This window comes from Ambystoma mexicanum, unplaced genomic scaffold (assembly GCF_040938575.1).
Source record: "Ambystoma mexicanum isolate Mex_15411 unplaced genomic scaffold, UKY_AmexF1_1 Mex_scaf1, whole genome shotgun sequence".
NCBI lineage: Eukaryota > Metazoa > Chordata > Amphibia > Caudata > Ambystomatidae > Ambystoma > Ambystoma mexicanum.
The window spans coordinates 365116-383702 of NW_027182324.1; the positions used below are offsets into that span (position 1 = coordinate 365116).

Sequence of the window (18587 nt, forward strand, 5' to 3'; positions counted from 1 at the left end):
GCTTGAAATGTTGGCAAAGCATCCAATAATTCTGGACTCCACTACCTTAGAGTCATATTGCCCAAGGTTGCGATGCCATCAGAAATAGCACATATTAGAATGAGCAATTCATATTTCCTGCTTAATTTTTTGTAAAAGATGCGAAGGTACGCCTGAGCAGGGACTTGAACCCTGGACCCTCAGATTAAAAGTCTGATGCTCTACCGACTGAGCTATCCAGGCACAGGGATCACTGCCCATTTGAAACTTGATTTTCACTCTACAGCACCTCCATACATGGCTACCTCACTGGTCAATAAAGGAAATGAATTACTAGTGCATTACACACATTTTGACACTGGAGACATAACGTTTTTCAGTCATTCCGTATCCAGATATAGAGATTTGCAGCATCTAGGACTTTAATGTTCACCCACTTACGGATTTGAATGTTTTGCCACATTCATGAGTGCAAAATTGCTCCCCAGTAAAGGCGAACATGTGCTCCTCAATACACACACTGGGCAATGCAGTCCACTCTAAATCAACGATTAATGACATGCTCGTTTTGTGCAATGGAGTTTCAGTCAATTGGAAAACATTTTGTAAAGTTATATTGCAACAGAAGCCCAGCCTTAAAAAAAGTGAATTTCACTTCTAAATGATTACATGAGGAAGGAAAGGAGACCAGATGCAAAAGAGGTGCTGTGGCTTAGTTGGTTAAAGCGCCTGTCCAGTAAACAGGAGATCCTGAGTTCGAGTTTCAGCAGCGCCTGTCTGCTTTTTTTTCGACCAATCTGTCTCCCCAATATTAAAACTTTGTACAAAGATTGTTATTTCATGCTATTTAGAAGCACAGTCAGGCTTGAAATGTTGGCAAAGCATCCAATAATTCTGGACTCCACTACCTTAGAGTCATATTGCCCAAGGTTGCGATGCCATCAGAAATAGCACATATTAGAATGAGCAATTCATATTTCCTGCTTAATTTTTTGTAAAAGATGCGAAGGTACGCCTGAGCAGGGACTTGAACCCTGGACCCTCAGATTAAAAGTCTGATGCTCTACCGACTGAGCTATCCAGGCACAGGGATCACTGCCCATTTGAAACTTGATTTTCACTCTACAGCACCTCCATACATGGCTACCTCACTGGTCAATAAAGGAAATGAATTACTAGTGCATTACACACATTTTGACAATGGAGACATAACTTTTTTCAGTCATTCCGTATCCAGATATAGAGATTTGCAGCATCTAGGACTTTAATGTTCACCCACTTACGGATTTGAATGTTTTGCCACATTCATGAGTGCAAACTTGCTCCCCAGTAAAGACGAACATGTGCTCCTCAATGCACACACTGGGCAATGCAGTCCACTCTAAATCGACGATTAATGACATGCTCGTTTTGTGCAATGGAGTTTCAGTCAATTGGAAAACATTTTGAAAAGTTATATTGCAACAGAAGCCCAGCCTTAAAAAAAATGGATTTCACTTCTAAATGATTACATGAGGAAGGAAAGGAGACCAGATGCAAAAAAGGTGCTGTGGCTTAGTTGGTTAAAGCGCCTGTCTAGTAAACAGGAGATCCTGAGTTCGAATCTCAGCAGCGCCTGTCTGCTTTTTTTTTTCGACCAATCTGTCTCCCCAATATTAAAACTTTGTACAAAGATTGCTATTTCATGCTATTTAGAAGCACAGTCAGGCTTGAAATGTTGGCAAAGCATCCAAAAACTCTGGACTCCACTACCTTAGAGTCATATTGCCCAAGGTTGCGATGCCATCAGAAATAGCACATATTAGAATGAGCAATTCATATTTCCTGCTTAATTTTTTGTAAAAGAAGCAAAGGTACGCCTGAACAGTGACTTGAACCCTGGACCCTCAGATTAAAAGTCTGATGCTCTACCGACTGAGCTATCCAGGCACAGGGATCAGTGCCCATTTGAAACTTGATTTTCACTCTACAGCACCTCCATACATGGCTACCTCACTGGTCAATAAAGGAAATGAATTACTAGTGCATTACACACATTTTGACACTGGAGACATAACTTTTTTCAGTCATTCCGTATCCAGATATAGAGATTTGCAGCATCTAGGACTTTAATGTTCACCCACTTACGGATTTGAATGTTTTGCCACATTCATGAGTGCAAACTTGCTCCCCAGTAAAGACGAACATGTGCTCCTCAATGCACACACTGGGCAATGCAGTCCACTCTAAATCGACGATTAATGACATGCTCGTTTTGTGCAATGGAGTTTCAGTCAATTGGAAAACATTTTGAAAAGTTATATTGCAACAGAAGCCCAGCCTTAAAAAAAATGGATTTCACTTCTAAATGATTACATGAGGAAGGAAAGGAGACCAGATGCAAAAAAGGTGCTGTGGCTTAGTTGGTTAAAGCAAGTGCCTGTCTAGTAAACAGGAGATCCTGAGTTCGAATCTCAGCAGCGCCTGTCTGCTTTTTTTTCGACCAATCTGTCTCCCCAATATTAAAACTTTGTACAAAGATTGCTATTTCATGCTATTTAGAAGCACAGTCAGGCTTGAAATGTTGGCAAAGCATCCAAAAACTCTGGACTCCACTACCTTAGAGTCATATTGCCCAAGGTTGCGATGCCATCAGAAATAGCACATATTAGGAAGAGCAATTCATATTTCCTGCTTAATTTTTTGTAAAAGAAGCAAAGGTACGCCTGAACAGTGACTTGAACCCTGGACCCTCAGATTAAAAGTCTGATGCTCTACCGACTGAGCTATCCAGGCACAGGGATCACTGCCCATTTGAAACTTGATTTTCACTCTACAGCACCTCCATACATGGCTACCTCACTGGTCAATAAAGGAAATGAATTACTAGTGCATTACACACATTTTGACACTGGAGACATAACTTTTTTCAGTCATTCCGTATCCAGATATAGAGATTTGCAGCATCTAGGACTTTAATGTTCACCCACTTACGGATTTGAATGTTTTGCCACATTCATGAGTGCAAACTTGCTCCCCAGTAAAGACGAACATGTGCTCCTCAATGCACACACTGGGCAATGCAGTCCACTCTAAATCGACGATTAATGACATGCTCGTTTTGTGCAATGGAGTTTCAGTCAATTGGAAAACATTTTGAAAAGTTATATTGCAACAGAAGCCCAGCCTTAAAAAAAGTGGATTTCACTTCTAAATGATTACATGAGGAAGGAAAGGAGACTAGATGCAAAAAAGGTGCTGTGGCTTAGTTGGTTAAAGCGCCTGTCAAGTAAACAGGAGATCCTGAGTTCGAATCTCAGCAGCGCCTCTCTGATTTTTTTTCGACCAATCTGTCTCCCCAATATTAAAACTTTGTACAAAGATTGCTATTGCATGCTATTTAGAAGCACAGTCAGGCTTAAAATGTTGGCAAAGCATCCAAGAACTCTGGACTCCACTACCTTCGAGTCATATTGCCCAAGGTTGCCATGCCATCAGAAATAGCAAATATTAGAATGAGCAATTCATATTTCCTGCTTAATTTATTGTAAAAGAAGCAAAGGTACGCCTGAACAGGGACTTGAACCCTGGACCCTCAGATTAAAAGTCTGATGTTCTACCGACTGAGCTATCCAGGCACAGGGATCACTACCCATTTGAAACTTGATTTTCACTCTACAGCACCTCCATACATGGCTACCTCACTGGTCAATAAAGGAAATGAATTACTAGTGCATTACACACATTTTGACACTGGAGACATAACTTTTTTCAGTCATTCCGTATCCAGATATAGAGATTTGCAGCATCTAGGACTTTAATGTTCACCCACTTACGGATTTGAATGTTTTGCCACATTCATGAGTGCAAACTTGCTCCCCAGTAAAGACGAACATGTGCTCCTCAATGCACACACTGGGCAATGCAGTCCACTCTAAATCGACGATTAATGACATGCTCGTTTTGTGCAATGGAGTTTCAGTCAATTGGAAAACATTTTGAAAAGTTATATTGCAACAGAAGCCCAGCCTTAAAAAAGTGGATTTCACTTCTAAATGATTACATGAGGAAGGAAAGGAGACCAGATGCAAAAAAGGTGCTGTGGCTTAGTTGGTTAAAGCGCCTGTCTAGTAAACAGGAGATCCTGCGTTCGAATCTCAGCAGCACCTGTCTGCTTTTTTTTCGACCAATCTGTCTCCCCAATATTAAAACTTTGTACAAAGATTGCTATTTCATGCTATTTAGAAGCACAGTCATGCTTGAAATGTTGGCAAAGCATCCAAGAACTCTGGACTCCACTACCTTAGAGTCATATTGCCCAAGGTTGCGATGCCATCAGAAATAGCACATATTAGAATGAGCAATTCATATTTCCTGCTTAATTTTTTGTAAAAGAAGCAAAGATACGCCTGAACAGGGACTTGAACCCTTGACCCTCAGATTAAAAGTCTGATGCTCTACCGACTGAGCTATCCAGGCACAAGGATCACTGCCCATTTGAAACTTGTTTTTCACTCTACAGCACCTCCATACATGGCTACCTCACTGGTCAATAAAGGAAATGAATTACTAGTGCATTACACACATTTTGACACTGGAGACATAACTTTTTTCAGTCATTCCGTATCCAGATATAGAGATTTGCAGCATCTAGGACTTTAATGTTCACCCACTTACGGATTTGAATGTTTTGCCACATTCATGAGTGCAAAATTGCTCCCCAGTAAAGGCGAACATGTGCTCCTCAATACACACACTGGGCAATGCAGTCCACTCTAAATCAACGATTAATGACATGCTCGTTTTGTGCAATGGAGTTTCAGTCAATTGGAAAACATTTTGTAAAGTTATATTGCAACAGAAGCCCAGCCTTAAAAAAAGTGAATTTCACTTCTAAATGATTACATGAGGAAGGAAAGGAGACCAGATGCAAAAAAGGTGCTGTGGCTTAGTTGGTTAAAGCGCCTGTCTAGTAAACAGGAGATCCTGAGTTTGAATCTCAGCAGCGCCTGTCTGCTTTTTTTTCGACCAATCTGTCTCCCCAATATTAAAACTTTGTACAAAGATTGTTATTTCATGCTATTTAGAAGCACAGTCAGGCTTGAAATGTTGGCAAAGCATCCAAGAATTCTGGACTCCACTACCTTAGAGTCATATTGCCCAAGGTTGCGATGCCATCAGAAATAGCACATATTAGAATGAGCAATTCATATTTCCTGCTAAATTTTTTGTAAAAGAAGCAAAGATACGCCTGAACAGGGATTTGAACCCTGGACCCTCAGATTAAAAGTCTGATGCTCTACAGACTGAGCTATCCAGGCACAGGGATCACTGCCCATTTGAAACTTGATTTTCACTCTACAGCACCTCCATACATGGCTACCTCACTGGTCAATAAAGGAAATGAATTACTAGTGCATTACACACATTTTGACACTGGAGACATAACTTTTTTCAGTCATTCCGTATCCAGATATAGAGATTTGCAGCATCTAGGACTTTAATGTTCACCCACTTACGGATTTGAATGTTTTGCCACATTCATGAGTGCAAACTTGCTCCCCAGTAAAGACGAACATGTGCTCCTCAATGCACACACTGGGCAATGCAGTCCACTCTAAATCGACGATTAATGACATGCTCGTTTTGTGCAATAGAGTTTCAGTCAATTGGAAAACATTTTGAAAAGTTATATTGCAACAGAAGCCCAGCCTTAAAAAAGTGGATTTCACTTCTAAATGATTACATGAGGAAGGAAAGGAGACCAGATGCAAAAAAGCTGCTGTGGCTTAGTTGGTTAAAGCGCCTGTCTAGTAAACAGGAGATCTTGAGTTCGAATCTCAGCAGCGCCTGTCTGCTTTTTTTTCGACCAATCTGTCTCCCCAATATTAAAACTTTGTACAAAGATTGCTATTTCATGCTATTCAGAAGCACAGTCAGGCTTGAAATGTTGGCAAAGCATCCAAGAACTCTGGACTCCACTACCTTAGAGTCATATTGCCCAAGGTTGCGATGCCATCAGAAATAGCACATATTAGAATGAGCAATTCATATTTCCTGCTTAATTTTTTGTAAAAGAAGCAAAGGTACGCCTGAACAGGGACTTGAACCCTGGACCCTCAGATTAAAAGTCTGATGCTCTACCGACTGAGCTATCCAGGCACAGGGATCACTGCTCATTTGAAACTTGATTTTCACTCTACAGCACCTCCATACATGGCTACCTCACTGGTCAATAAAGGAAATGAATTACTAGTGCATTACACACATTTTGACACTGGAGACATAACTTTTTTCAGACATTCCGTATCCAGATATAGAGATTTGCAGCATCTAGGACTTTAATGTTCACCCACTTACGGATTTGAATGTTTTGCCACATTCATGAGTGCAAACTTGCTCCCCAGTAAAGACGAACATGTGCTCCTCAATGCACACACTGGGCAATGCAGTCCACTCTAAATCGACGATTAATGACATGCTTGTTTTGTGCAATGGAGTTTCAGTCAATTGGAAAACATTTTGAAAAGTTATATTGCAACAGAAGCCCAGCCTTAAAAAAGTGGATTTCACTTCTAAATGATTACATGAGAATGGAAAGGAGACCAGATGCAAAAAAGGTGCTGTGGCTTAGTTGGTTAAAGCAAGTGCCTGTCTAGTAAACAGGAGATCCTGAGTTCGAATCTCAGCAGCGCCTGTCTGCTTTTTTTTCGACCAATCTGTCTCCCCAATATTAAAACTTTGTACAAAGATTGCTATTTCATGCTATTTAGAAGCACAGTCAGGCTTGAAATGTTGGCAAAGCATCCAAAAACTCTGGACTCCACTACCTTAGAGTCATATTGCCCAAGGTTGCGATGCCATCAGAAATAGCACATATTAGAATGAGCAATTCATATTTCCTGCTTAATTTTTTGTAAAAGAAGCAAAGGTACGCCTGAACAGTGACTTGAACCCTGGACCCTCAGATTAAAAGTCTGATGCACTACCGACTGAGCTATCCAGGCACAGGGATCACTGCCCATTTGAAACTTGATTTTCACTCTACAGCACCTCCATACATGGCTACCTCACTGGTCAATAAAGGAAATGAATTACTAGTGCATTACACACATTTTGACACTGGAGACATAACTTTTTTCAGTCATTCCGTATCCAGATATAGAGATTTGCAGCATCTAGGACTTTAATGTTCACCCACTTACGGATTTGAATGTTTTGCCACATTCATGAGTGCAAACTTGCTCCCCAGTAAAGACGAACATGTGCTCCTCAATGCACACACTGGGCAATGCAGTCCACTCTAAATCGACGATTAATGATATGCTCGTTTTGTGCAATAGAGTTTCAGTCAATTGGAAAACATTTTGAAAAGTTATATTGCAACAGAAGCCCAGCCTTAAAAAAGTGGATTTCACTTCTAAATGATTACATGAGGAAGGAAAGGAGACCAGATGCAAAAAAGGTGCTGTGGCTTAGTTGGTTAAAGCAAGCGCCTGTCTAGTAAACAGGAGATCTTGAGTTCGAATCTCAGCAGCGCCTGTCTGCTTTTTTTCGACCAATCTGTCTCCCCAATATTAAAACTTTGTACAAAGATTGCTATTGCATGCTATTTAGAAGCACAGTCAGGCTTAAAATGTTGGCAAAGCATCCAAGAACTCTGGACTCCACTACCTTCGAGTCATATTGCCCAAGGTTGCCATGCCATCAGAAATAGCAAATATTAGAATGAGCAATTCATATTTCCTGCTTAATTTATTGTAAAAGAAGCAAAGGTACGCCTGAACAGGGACTTGAACCCTGGACCCTCAGATTAAAAGTCTGATGCTCTACCGACTGAGCTATCCAGGCACAGGGATCACTGCCATTTGAAACTTGATTTTCACTCTACAGCACCTCCATACATGGCTACCTCACTGGTCAATAAAGGAAATGAATTACTAGTGCATTACACACATTTTGACACTGGAGACATAACTTTTTTCAGTCATTCCGTATCCAGATATAGAGATTTGCAGCATCTAGGACTTTAATGTTCACCCACTTACGGATTTGAATGTTTTGCCACATTCATGAGTGCAAACTTGCTCCCCAGTAAAGACGAACATGTGCTCCTCAATGCACACACTGGGCAATGCAGTCCACTCTAAATCGACGATTAATGACATGCTCGTTTTGTGCAATGGAGTTTCAGTCAATTGGAAAACATTTTGAAAAGTTATATTGCAACAGAAGCCCAGCCTTAAAAAAAATGGATTTCACTTCTAAATGATTACATGAGGAAGGAAAGGAGACCAGATGCAAAAAAGGTGCTGTGGCTTAGTTGGTTAAAGCGCCTGTCTAGTAAACAGGAGATCCTGAGTTCGAATCTCAGCAGCGCCTGTCTGCTTTTTTTTCGACCAATCTGTCTCCCCAATATTAAAACTTTGTACAAAGATTGCTATTTCATGCTATTTAGAAGCACAGTCAGGCTTGAAATGTTGGCAAAGCATCCAAAAACTCTGGACTCCACTACCTTAGAGTCATATTGCCCAAGGTTGCGATGCCATCAGAAATAGCACATATTAGAATGAGCAATTCATATTTCCTGCTTAATTTTTTGTAAAAGAAGCATAGGTACGCCTGAACAGTGACTTGAACCCTGGACCCTCAGATTAAAAGTCTGATGCTCTACCGACTGAGCTATCCAGGCACAGGGATCACTGCCCATTTGAAACTTGATTTTCACTCTACAGCACCTCCATACATGGCTACCTCACTGGTCAATAAAGGAAATGAATTACTAGTGCATTACACACATTTTGACACTGGAGACATAACATTTTTCAGTCATTCCGTATCCAGATATAGAGATTTGCAGCATCTAGGACTTTAATGTTCACCCACTTACGGATTTGAATGTTTTGCCACATTCATGAGTGCAAACTTGCTCCCCAGTAAAGACGAACATGTGCTCCTCAACGCACACACTGGGCAATGCAGTCCACTCTAAATCGACGATTAATGACATGCTCGTTTTGTGCAATGGAGTTTCAGTCAATTGGAAAACATTTTGAAAAGTTATATTGCAACAGAAGCCCAGCCTTAAAAAAAGTGGATTTCACTTCTAAATGATTACATGAGGAAGGAAAGGAGACTAGATGCAAAAAAGGTGCTGTGGCTTAGTTGGTTAAAGCGCCTGTCAAGTAAACAGGAGATCCTGAGTTTGAATCTCAGCAGTGCCTCTCTGCTTTTTTTTCGACCAATCTGTCTCCCCAATATTAAAACTTTGTACAAAGATTGCTATTGCATGCTATTTAGAAGCACAGTCAGGCTTAAAATGTTGGCAAAGCATCCAAGAACTCTGGACTCCACTACCTTAGAGTCATATTGCCCAAGGTTGCGATGCCATCAGAAATAGCACATATTAGAATGAGCAATTCATATTTCCTGCTTAATTTTTTGTAAAAGAAGCAAAGGTACGCCTGAGCAGGGACTTGAACCCTGGACCCTCAGATTAAAAGTCTGATGCTCTACCGACTGAGCTATCCAGGCACAGGGATCACTGCCCATTTGAAACTTGATTTTCACTCTACAGCACCTCCATACATGGCTACCTCACTGGTCAATAAAGGAAATGAATTACTAGTGCATTACACACATTTTGACACTGGAGACATAACTTTTTTCAGTCATTCCGTATCCAGATATAGAGATTTGCAGCATCTAGGACTTTAATGTTCACCCACTTACGGATTTGAATGTTTTGCCACATTCATGAGTGCAAACTTGCTCCCCAGTAAAGACGAACATGTGCTCCTCAATGCACACACTGGGCAATGCAGTCCACTCTAAATCGACGATTAATGACATGCTCGTTTTGTGCAATGGAGTTTCAGTCAATTGGAAAACATTTTGAAAAGTTATATTGCAACAGAAGCCCAGCCTTAAAAAAATGGATTTCACTTCTAAATGATTACATGAGGAAGGAAAGGAGACCAGATGCAAAAAAGGTGCTGTGGCTTAGTTGGTTAAAGCGCCTGTCTAGTAAACAGGAGATCCTGAGTTCGAATCTCAGCAGCGCCTGTCTGCTTTTTTTTCGACCAATCTGTCTCCCCAATATTAAAACTTTGTACAAAGATTGCTATTTCATGCTATTTAGAAGCACAGTCAGGCTTGAAATGTTGGCAAAGCATCCAAAAACTCTGGACTCCACTACCTTAGAGTCATATTGCCCAAGGTTGCGATGCCATCAGAAATAGCACATATTAGAATGAGCAATTCATATTTCCTGCTTAATTTTTTGTAAAAGAAGCAAAGGTACGCCTGAACGGTGACTTGAACCCTGGAACCTCAGATTAAAAGTCTGATGCTCTACCGACTGAGCTATCCAGGCACAGGGATCACTGCCCATTTGAAACTTGATTTTCACTCTACAGCACCTCCATACATGGCTACCTCACTGGTCAATAAAGGAAATGAATTACTAGTGCATTACACACATTTTGACACTGGAGACATAACTTTTTTCAGTCATTCCGTATCCAGATATAGAGATTTGCAGCATCTAGGACTTTAATGTTCACCCACTTACGGATTTGAATGTTTTGCCACATTCATGAGTGCAAACTTGCTCCCCAGTAAAGACGAACATGTGCTCCTCAATGCACACACTGGGCAATGCAGTCCACTCTAAATCGACGATTAATGACATGCTCGTTTTGTGCAATGGAGTTTCAGTCAATTGGAAAACATTTTGAAAAGTTATATTGCAACAGAAGCCCAGCCTTAAAAAAAGTGGATTTCACTTCTAAATGATTACATGAGGAAGGAAAGGAGACTAGATGCAAAAAAGGTGCTGTGGCTTAGTTGGTTAAAGCGCCTGTCAAGTAAACAGGAGATCCTGAGTTCGAATCTCAGCAGCGCCTCTCTGCTTTTTTTTCGACCAATCTGTCTCCCCAATATTAAAACTTTGTACAAAGATTGCTATTGCATGCTATTTAGAAGCACAGTCAGGCTTAAAATGTTGGCAAAGCATCCAAGAACTCTGGACTCCACTACCTTCGAGTCATATTGCCCAAGGTTGCCATGCCATCAGAAATAGCAAATATTAGAATGAGCAATTCATATTTCCTGCTTAATTTATTGTAAAAGAAGCAAAGGTACGCCTGAACAGGGACTTGAACCCTGGACCCTCAGATTAAAAGTCTGATGTTCTACCGACTGAGCTATCCAGGCACAGGGATCACTACCCATTTGAAACTTGATTTTCACTCTACAGCACCTCCATACATGGCTACCTCACTGGTCAATAAAGGAAATGAATTACTAGTGCATTACACACATTTTGACACTGGAGACATAACTTTTTTCAGTCATTCCGTATCCAGATATAGAGATTTGCAGCATCTAGGACTTTAATGTTCACCCACTTACGGATTTGAATGTTTTGCCACATTCATGAGTGCAAACTTGCTCCCCAGTAAAGACGAACATGTGCTCCTCAATGCACACACTGGGCAATGCAGTCCACTCTAAATCGACGATTAATGACATGCTCGTTTTGTGCAATGGAGTTTCAGTCAATTGGAAAACATTTTGAAAAGTTATATTGCAACAGAAGCCCAGCCTTAAAAAAGTGGATTTCACTTCTAAATGATTACATGAGGAAGGAAAGGAGACCAGATGCAAAAAAGGTGCTGTCGCTTAGTTGGTTAAAGCGCCTGTCTAGTAAACAGGAGATCCTGCGTTCGAATCTCAGCAGCACCTGTCTGCTTTTTTTTCGACCAATCTGTCTCCCCAATATTAAAACTTTGTACAAAGATTGCTATTTCATGCTATTTAGAAGCACAGTCAGGCTTGAAATGTTGGCAAAGCATCCAAGAACTCTGGACTCCACTACCTTAGAGTCATATTGCCCAAGGTTGCGATGCCATCAGAAATAGCACATATTAGAATGAGCAATTCATATTTCCTGCTTAATTTTTTGTAAAAGAAGCAAAGATACGCCTGAACAGGGACTTGAACCCTGGACCCTCAGATTAAAAGTCTGATGCTCTACCGACTGAGCTATCCAGGCACAAGGATCACTGCCCATTTGAAACTTGTTTTTCACTCTACAGCACCTCCATACATGGCTACCTCACTGGTCAATAAAGGAAATGAATTACTAGTGCATTGCACACATTTTGACACTGGAGACATAACTTTTTTCAGTCATTCCGTATCCAGATATAGAGATTTGCAGCATCTAGGACTTTAATGTTCACCCACTTACGGATTTGAATGTTTTGCCACATTCATGAGTGCAAAATTGCTCCCCAGTAAAGGCGAACATGTGCTCCTCAATACACACACTGGGCAATGCAGTCCACTCTAAATCAACGATTAATGACATGCTCGTTTTGTGCAATGGAGTTTCAGTCAATTGGAAAACATTTTGTAAAGTTATATTGCAACAGAAGCCCAGCCTTAAAAAAAGTGAATTTCACTTCTAAATGATTACATGAGGAAGGAAAGGAGACCAGATGCAAAAAAGGTGCTGTGGCTTAGTTGGTTAAAGCGCCTGTCTAGTAAACAGGAGATCCTGAGTTTGAATCTCAGCAGCGCCTGTCTGCTTTTTTTTCGACCAATCTGTCTCCCCAATATTAAAACTTTGTACAAAGATTGTTATTTCATGCTATTTAGAAGCACAGTCAGGCTTGAAATGTTGGCAAAGCATCCAAGAATTCTGGACTCCACTACCTTAGAGTCATATTGCCCAAGGTTGCGATGCCATCAGAAATAGCACATATTAGAATGAGCAATTCATATTTCCTGCTAAATTTTTTGTAAAAGAAGCAAAGATACGCCTGAACAGGGATTTGAACCCTGGACCCTCAGATTAAAAGTCTGATGCTCTACAGACTGAGCTATCCAGGCACAGGGATCACTGCCCATTTGAAACTTGATTTTCACTCTACAGCACCTCCATACATGGCTACCTCACTGGTCAATAAAGGAAATGAATTACTAGTGCATTACACACATTTTGACACTGGAGACATAACTTTTTTCAGTCATTCCGTATCCAGATATAGAGATTTGCAGCATCTAGGACTTTAATGTTCACCCACTTACGGATTTGAATGTTTTGCCACATTCATGAGTGCAAACTTGCTCCCCAGTAAAGACGAACATGTGCTCCTCAATGCACACACTGGGCAATGCAGTCCACTCTAAATCGACGATTAATGACATGCTCGTTTTGTGCAATAGAGTTTCAGTCAATTGGAAAACATTTTGAAAAGTTATATTGCAACAGAAGCCCAGCCTTAAAAAAGTGGATTTCACTTCTAAATGATTACATGAGGAAGGAAAGGAGACCAGATGCAAAAAAGCTGCTGTGGCTTAGTTGGTTAAAGCGCCTGTCTAGTAAACAGGAGATCTTGAGTTCGAATCTCAGCAGCGCCTGTCTGCTTTTTTTTCGACCAATCTGTCTCCCCAATATTAAAACTTTGTACAAAGATTGCTATTTCATGCTATTCAGAAGCACAGTCAGGCTTGAAATGTTGGCAAAGCATCCAAGAACTCTGGACTCCACTACCTTAGAGTCATATTGCCCAAGGTTGCGATGCCATCAGAAATAGCACATATTAGAATGAGCAATTCATATTTCCTGCTTAATTTTTTGTAAAAGAAGCAAAGGTACGCCTGAACAGGGACTTGAACCCTGGACCCTCAGATTAAAAGTCTGATGCTCTACCGACTGAGCTATCCAGGCACAGGGATCACTGCTCATTTGAAACTTGATTTTCACTCTACAGCACCTCCATACATGGCTACCTCACTGGTCAATAAAGGAAATGAATTACTAGTGCATTACACACATTTTGACACTGGAGACATAACTTTTTTCAGACATTCCGTATCCAGATATAGAGATTTGCAGCATCTAGGACTTTAATGTTCACCCACTTACGGATTTGAATGTTTTGCCACATTCATGAGTGCAAACTTGCTCCCCAGTAAAGACGAACATGTGCTCCTCAATGCACACACTGGGCAATTCAGTCCACTCTAAATCGACGATTAATGACATGCTCGTTTTGTGCAATGGAGTTTCAGTCAATTGGAAAACATTTTGAAAAGTTATATTGCAACAGAAGCCCAGCCTTAAAAAAGTGGATTTCACTTCTAAATGATTACATGAGAATGGAAAGGAGACCAGATGCAAAAAAGGTGCTGTGGCTTAGTTGGTTAAAGCAAGTGCCTGTCTAGTAAACAGGAGATCCTGAGTTCGAATCTCAGCAGCGCCTGTCTGCTTTTTTTTCGACCAATCTGTCTCCCCAATATTAAAACTTTGTACAAAGATTGCTATTTCATGCTATTTAGAAGCACAGTCAGGCTTGAAATGTTGGCAAAGCATCCAAAAACTCTGGACTCCACTACCTTAGAGTCATATTGCCCAAGGTTGCGATGCCATCAGAAATAGCACATATTAGAATGAGCAATTCATATTTCCTGCTTAATTTTTTGTAAAAGAAGCAAAGGTACGCCTGAACAGTGACTTGAACCCTGGACCCTCAGATTAAAAGTCTGATGCTCTACCGACTGAGCTATCCAGGCACAGGGATCACTGCCCATTTGAAACTTGATTTTCACTCTACAGCACCTCCATACATGGCTACCTCACTGGTCAATAAAGGAAATGAATTACTAGTGCATTACACACATTTTGACACTGGAGACATAACTTTTTTCAGTCATTCCGTATCCAGATATAGAGATTTGCAGCATCTAGGACTTTAATGTTCACCCACTTACGGATTTGAATGTTTTGCCACATTCATGAGTGCAAACTTGCTCCCCAGTAAAGACGAACATGTGCTCCTCAATGCACACACTGGGCAATGCAGTCCACTCTAAATCGACGATTAATGACATGCTCGTTTTGTGCAATAGAGTTTCAGTCAATTGGAAAACATTTTGAAAAGTTATATTGCAACAGAAGCCCAGCCTTAAAAAAGTGGATTTCACTTCTAAATGATTACATGAGGAAGGAAAGGAGACCAGATGCAAAAAAGGTGCTGTGGCTTAGTTGGTTAAAGCAAGCGCCTGTCTAGTAAACAGGAGATCTTGAGTTCGAATCTCAGCAGCGCCTGTCTGCTTTTTTTCGACCAATCTGTCTCCCCAATATTAAAACTTTGTACAAAGATTGCTATTGCATGCTATTTAGAAGCACAGTCAGGCTTAAAATGTTGGCAAAGCATCCAAGAACTCTGGACTCCACTACCTTCGAGTCATATTGCCCAAGGTTGCCATGCCATCAGAAATAGCAAATATTAGAATGAGCAATTCATATTTCCTGCTTAATTTATTGTAAAAGAAGCAAAGGTACGCCTGAACAGGGACTTGAACCCTCGACCCTCAGATTAAAAGTCTGATGCTCTACCGACTGAGCTATCCAGGCACAGGGATCACTGCCATTTGAAACTTGATTTTCACTCTACAGCACCTCCATACATGGCTACCTCACTGGTCAATAAAGGAAATGAATTACTAGTGCATTACACACATTTTGACACTGGAGACATAACTTTTTTCAGTCATTCCGTATCCAGATATAGAGATTTGCAGCATCTAGGACTTTAATGTTCACCCACTTACGGATTTGAATGTTTTGCCACATTCATGAGTGCAAACTTGCTCCCCAGTAAAGACGAACATGTGCTCCTCAATGCACACACTGGGCAATGCAGTCCACTCTAAATCGACGATTAATGACATGCTCGTTTTGTGCAATGGAGTTTCAGTCAATTGGAAAACATTTTGAAAAGTTATATTGCAACAGAAGCCCAGCCTTAAAAAAGTGGATTTCACTTCTAAATGATTACATGAGGAAGGAAAGGAGACTAGATGCAAAAAAGGTGCTGTGGCTTAGTTGGTTAAAGCGCCTGTCAAGTAAACAGGAGATCCTGAGTTTGAATCTCAGCAGTGCCTCTCTGCTTTTTTTTCGACCAATCTGTCTCCCCAATATTAAAACTTTGTACAAAGATTGCTATTGTATGCTATTTAGAAGCACAGTCAGGCTTAAAATGTTGGCAAAGCATCCAAGAACTCTGGACTCCACTACCTTAGAGTCATATTGCCCAAGGTTGCGATGCCATCAGAAATAGCACATATTAGAATGAGCAATTCATATTTCCTGCTTAATTTTTTGTAAAAGAAGCAAAGGTACGCCTGAGCAGGGACTTGAACCCTGGACCCTCAGATTAAAAGTCTGATGCTCTACCGACTGAGCTATCCAGGCACAGGGATCACTGCCCATTTGAAACTTGATTTTCACTCTACAGCACCTCCATACATGGCTACCTCACTGGTCAATAAAGGAAATGAATTACTAGTGCATTACACACATTTTGACACTGGAGACATAACTTTTTTCAGTCATTCCGTATCCAGATATAGAGATTTGCAGCATCTAGGACTTTAATGTTCACCCACTTACGGATTTGAATGTTTTGCCACATTCATGAGTGCAAACTTGCTCCCCAGTAAAGACGAACATGTGCTCCTCAATGCACACACTGGGCAATGCAGTCCACTCTAAATCGACGATTAATGACATGCTCGTTTTGTGCAATGGAGTTTCAGTCAATTGGAAAACATTTTGAAAAGTTATATTGCAACAGAAGCCCAGCCTTAAAAAAATGGATTTCACTTCTAAATGATTACATGAGGAAGGAAAGGAGACCAGATGCAAAAAAGGTGCTGTGGCTTAGTTGGTTAAAGCGCCTGTCTAGTAAACAGGAGATCCTGAGTTCGAATCTCAGCAGCGCCTGTCTGCTTTTTTTTCGACCAATCTGTCTCCCCAATATTAAAACTTTGTACAAAGATTGCTATTTCATGCTATTTAGAAGCACAGTCAGGCTTGAAATGTTGGCAAAGCATCCAAAAACTCTGGACTCCACTACCTTAGAGTCATATTGCCCAAGGTTGCGATGCCATCAGAAATAGCACATATTAGAATGAGCAATTCATATTTCCTGCTTAATTTTTTGTAAAAGAAGCAAAGGTACGCCTGAACGGTGACTTGAACCCTGGAACCTCAGATTAAAAGTCTGATGCTCTACCGACTGAGCTATCCAGGCACAGGGATCACTGCCCATTTGAAACTTGATTTTCACTCTACAGCACCTCCATACATGGCTACCTCACTGGTCAATAAAGGAAATGAATTACTAGTGCATTACACACATTTTGACACTGGAGACATAACTTTTTTCAGTCATTCCGTATCCAGATATAGAGATTTGCAGCATCTAGGACTTTAATGTTCACCCACTTACGGATTTGAATGTTTTGCCACATTCATGAGTGCAAACTTGCTCCCCAGTAAAGACGAACATGTGCTCCTCAATGCACACACTGGGCAATGCAGTCCACTCTAAATCGACGATTAATGACATGCTCGTTTTGTGCAATGGAGTTTCAGTCAATTGGAAAACATTTTGAAAAGTTATATTGCAACAGAAGCCCAGCCTTAAAAAAAGTGGATTTCACTTCTAAATGATTACATGAGGAAGGAAAGGAGACTAGATGCAAAAAAGGTGCTGTGGCTTAGTTGGTTAAAGCGCCTGTCAAGTAAACAGGAGATCCTGAGTTCGAATCTCAGCAGCGCCTCTCTGCTTTTTTTTCGACCAATCTGTCTCCCCAATATTAAAACTTTGTACAAAGATTGCTATTGCATGCTATTTAGAAGCACAGTCAGGCTTAAAATGTTGGCAAAGCATCCAAGAACTCTGGACTCCACTACCTTCGAGTCATATTGCCCAAGGTTGCCATGCCATCAGAAATAGCAAATATTAGAATGAGCAATTCATATTTCCTGCTTAATTTATTGTAAAAGAAGCAAAGGTACGCCTGAACAGGGACTTGAACCCTGGACCCTCAGATTAAAAGTCTGATGTTCTACCGACTGAGCTATCCAGGCACAGGGATCACTACCCATTTGAAACTTGATTTTCACTCTACAGCACCTCCATACATGGCTACCTCACTGGTCAATAAAGGAAATGAATTACTAGTGCATTACACACATTTTGACACTGGAGACATAACTTTTTTCAGTCATTCCGTATCCAGATATAGAGATTTGCAGCATCTAGGACTTTAATGTTCACCCACTTACGGATTTGAATGTTTTGCCACATTCATGAGTGCAAACTTGCTCCCCAGTAAAGACGAACATGTGCTCCTCAATGCACACACTGGGCAATGCAGTCCACTCTAAATCGACGATTAATGACATGCTCGTTTTGTGCAATGGAGTTTCAGTCAATTGGAAAACATTTTGAAAAGTTATATTGCAACAGAAGCCCAGCCTTAAAAAAGTGGATTTCACTTCTAAATGATTACATGAGGAAGGAAAGGAGACCAGATGCAAAAAAGGTGCTGTCGCTTAGTTGGTTAAAGCGCCTGTCTAGTAAACAGGAGATCCTGCGTTCGAATCTCAGCAGCACCTGTCTGCTTTTTTTTCGACCAATCTGTCTCCCCAATATTAAAACTTTGTACAAAGATTGCTATTTCATGCTATTTAGAAGCACAGTCAGGCTTGAAATGTTGGCAAAGCATCCAAGAACTCTGGACTCCACTACCTTAGAGTCATA

At 40.7% G+C, this 18587-nt stretch overlaps 4 non-coding genes across 4 annotated transcripts; all 4 read right to left on the reverse strand.

Annotated features, from left to right (window-relative positions):
• Positions 1–6047: 6047 nt before the first annotated feature.
• Positions 6048–6120, reverse strand: TRNAK-UUU (transfer RNA lysine (anticodon UUU)). Its single transcript has one exon. It is a non-coding gene; the product is annotated as a tRNA-Lys (tRNA).
• A 1616-nt stretch (positions 6121–7736) lies between these two features.
• TRNAK-UUU (transfer RNA lysine (anticodon UUU)) lies at positions 7737–7809 on the reverse strand. The gene has a single exon. It is a non-coding gene; the product is annotated as a tRNA-Lys (tRNA).
• A 4134-nt stretch (positions 7810–11943) lies between these two features.
• Positions 11944–12016, reverse strand: TRNAK-UUU (transfer RNA lysine (anticodon UUU)). The gene has a single exon. It is a non-coding gene; the product is annotated as a tRNA-Lys (tRNA).
• A 1610-nt stretch (positions 12017–13626) lies between these two features.
• TRNAK-UUU (transfer RNA lysine (anticodon UUU)) lies at positions 13627–13699 on the reverse strand. Its single transcript has one exon. It is a non-coding gene; the product is annotated as a tRNA-Lys (tRNA).
• Between the last annotated feature and the right edge of the window lie 4888 nt (positions 13700–18587).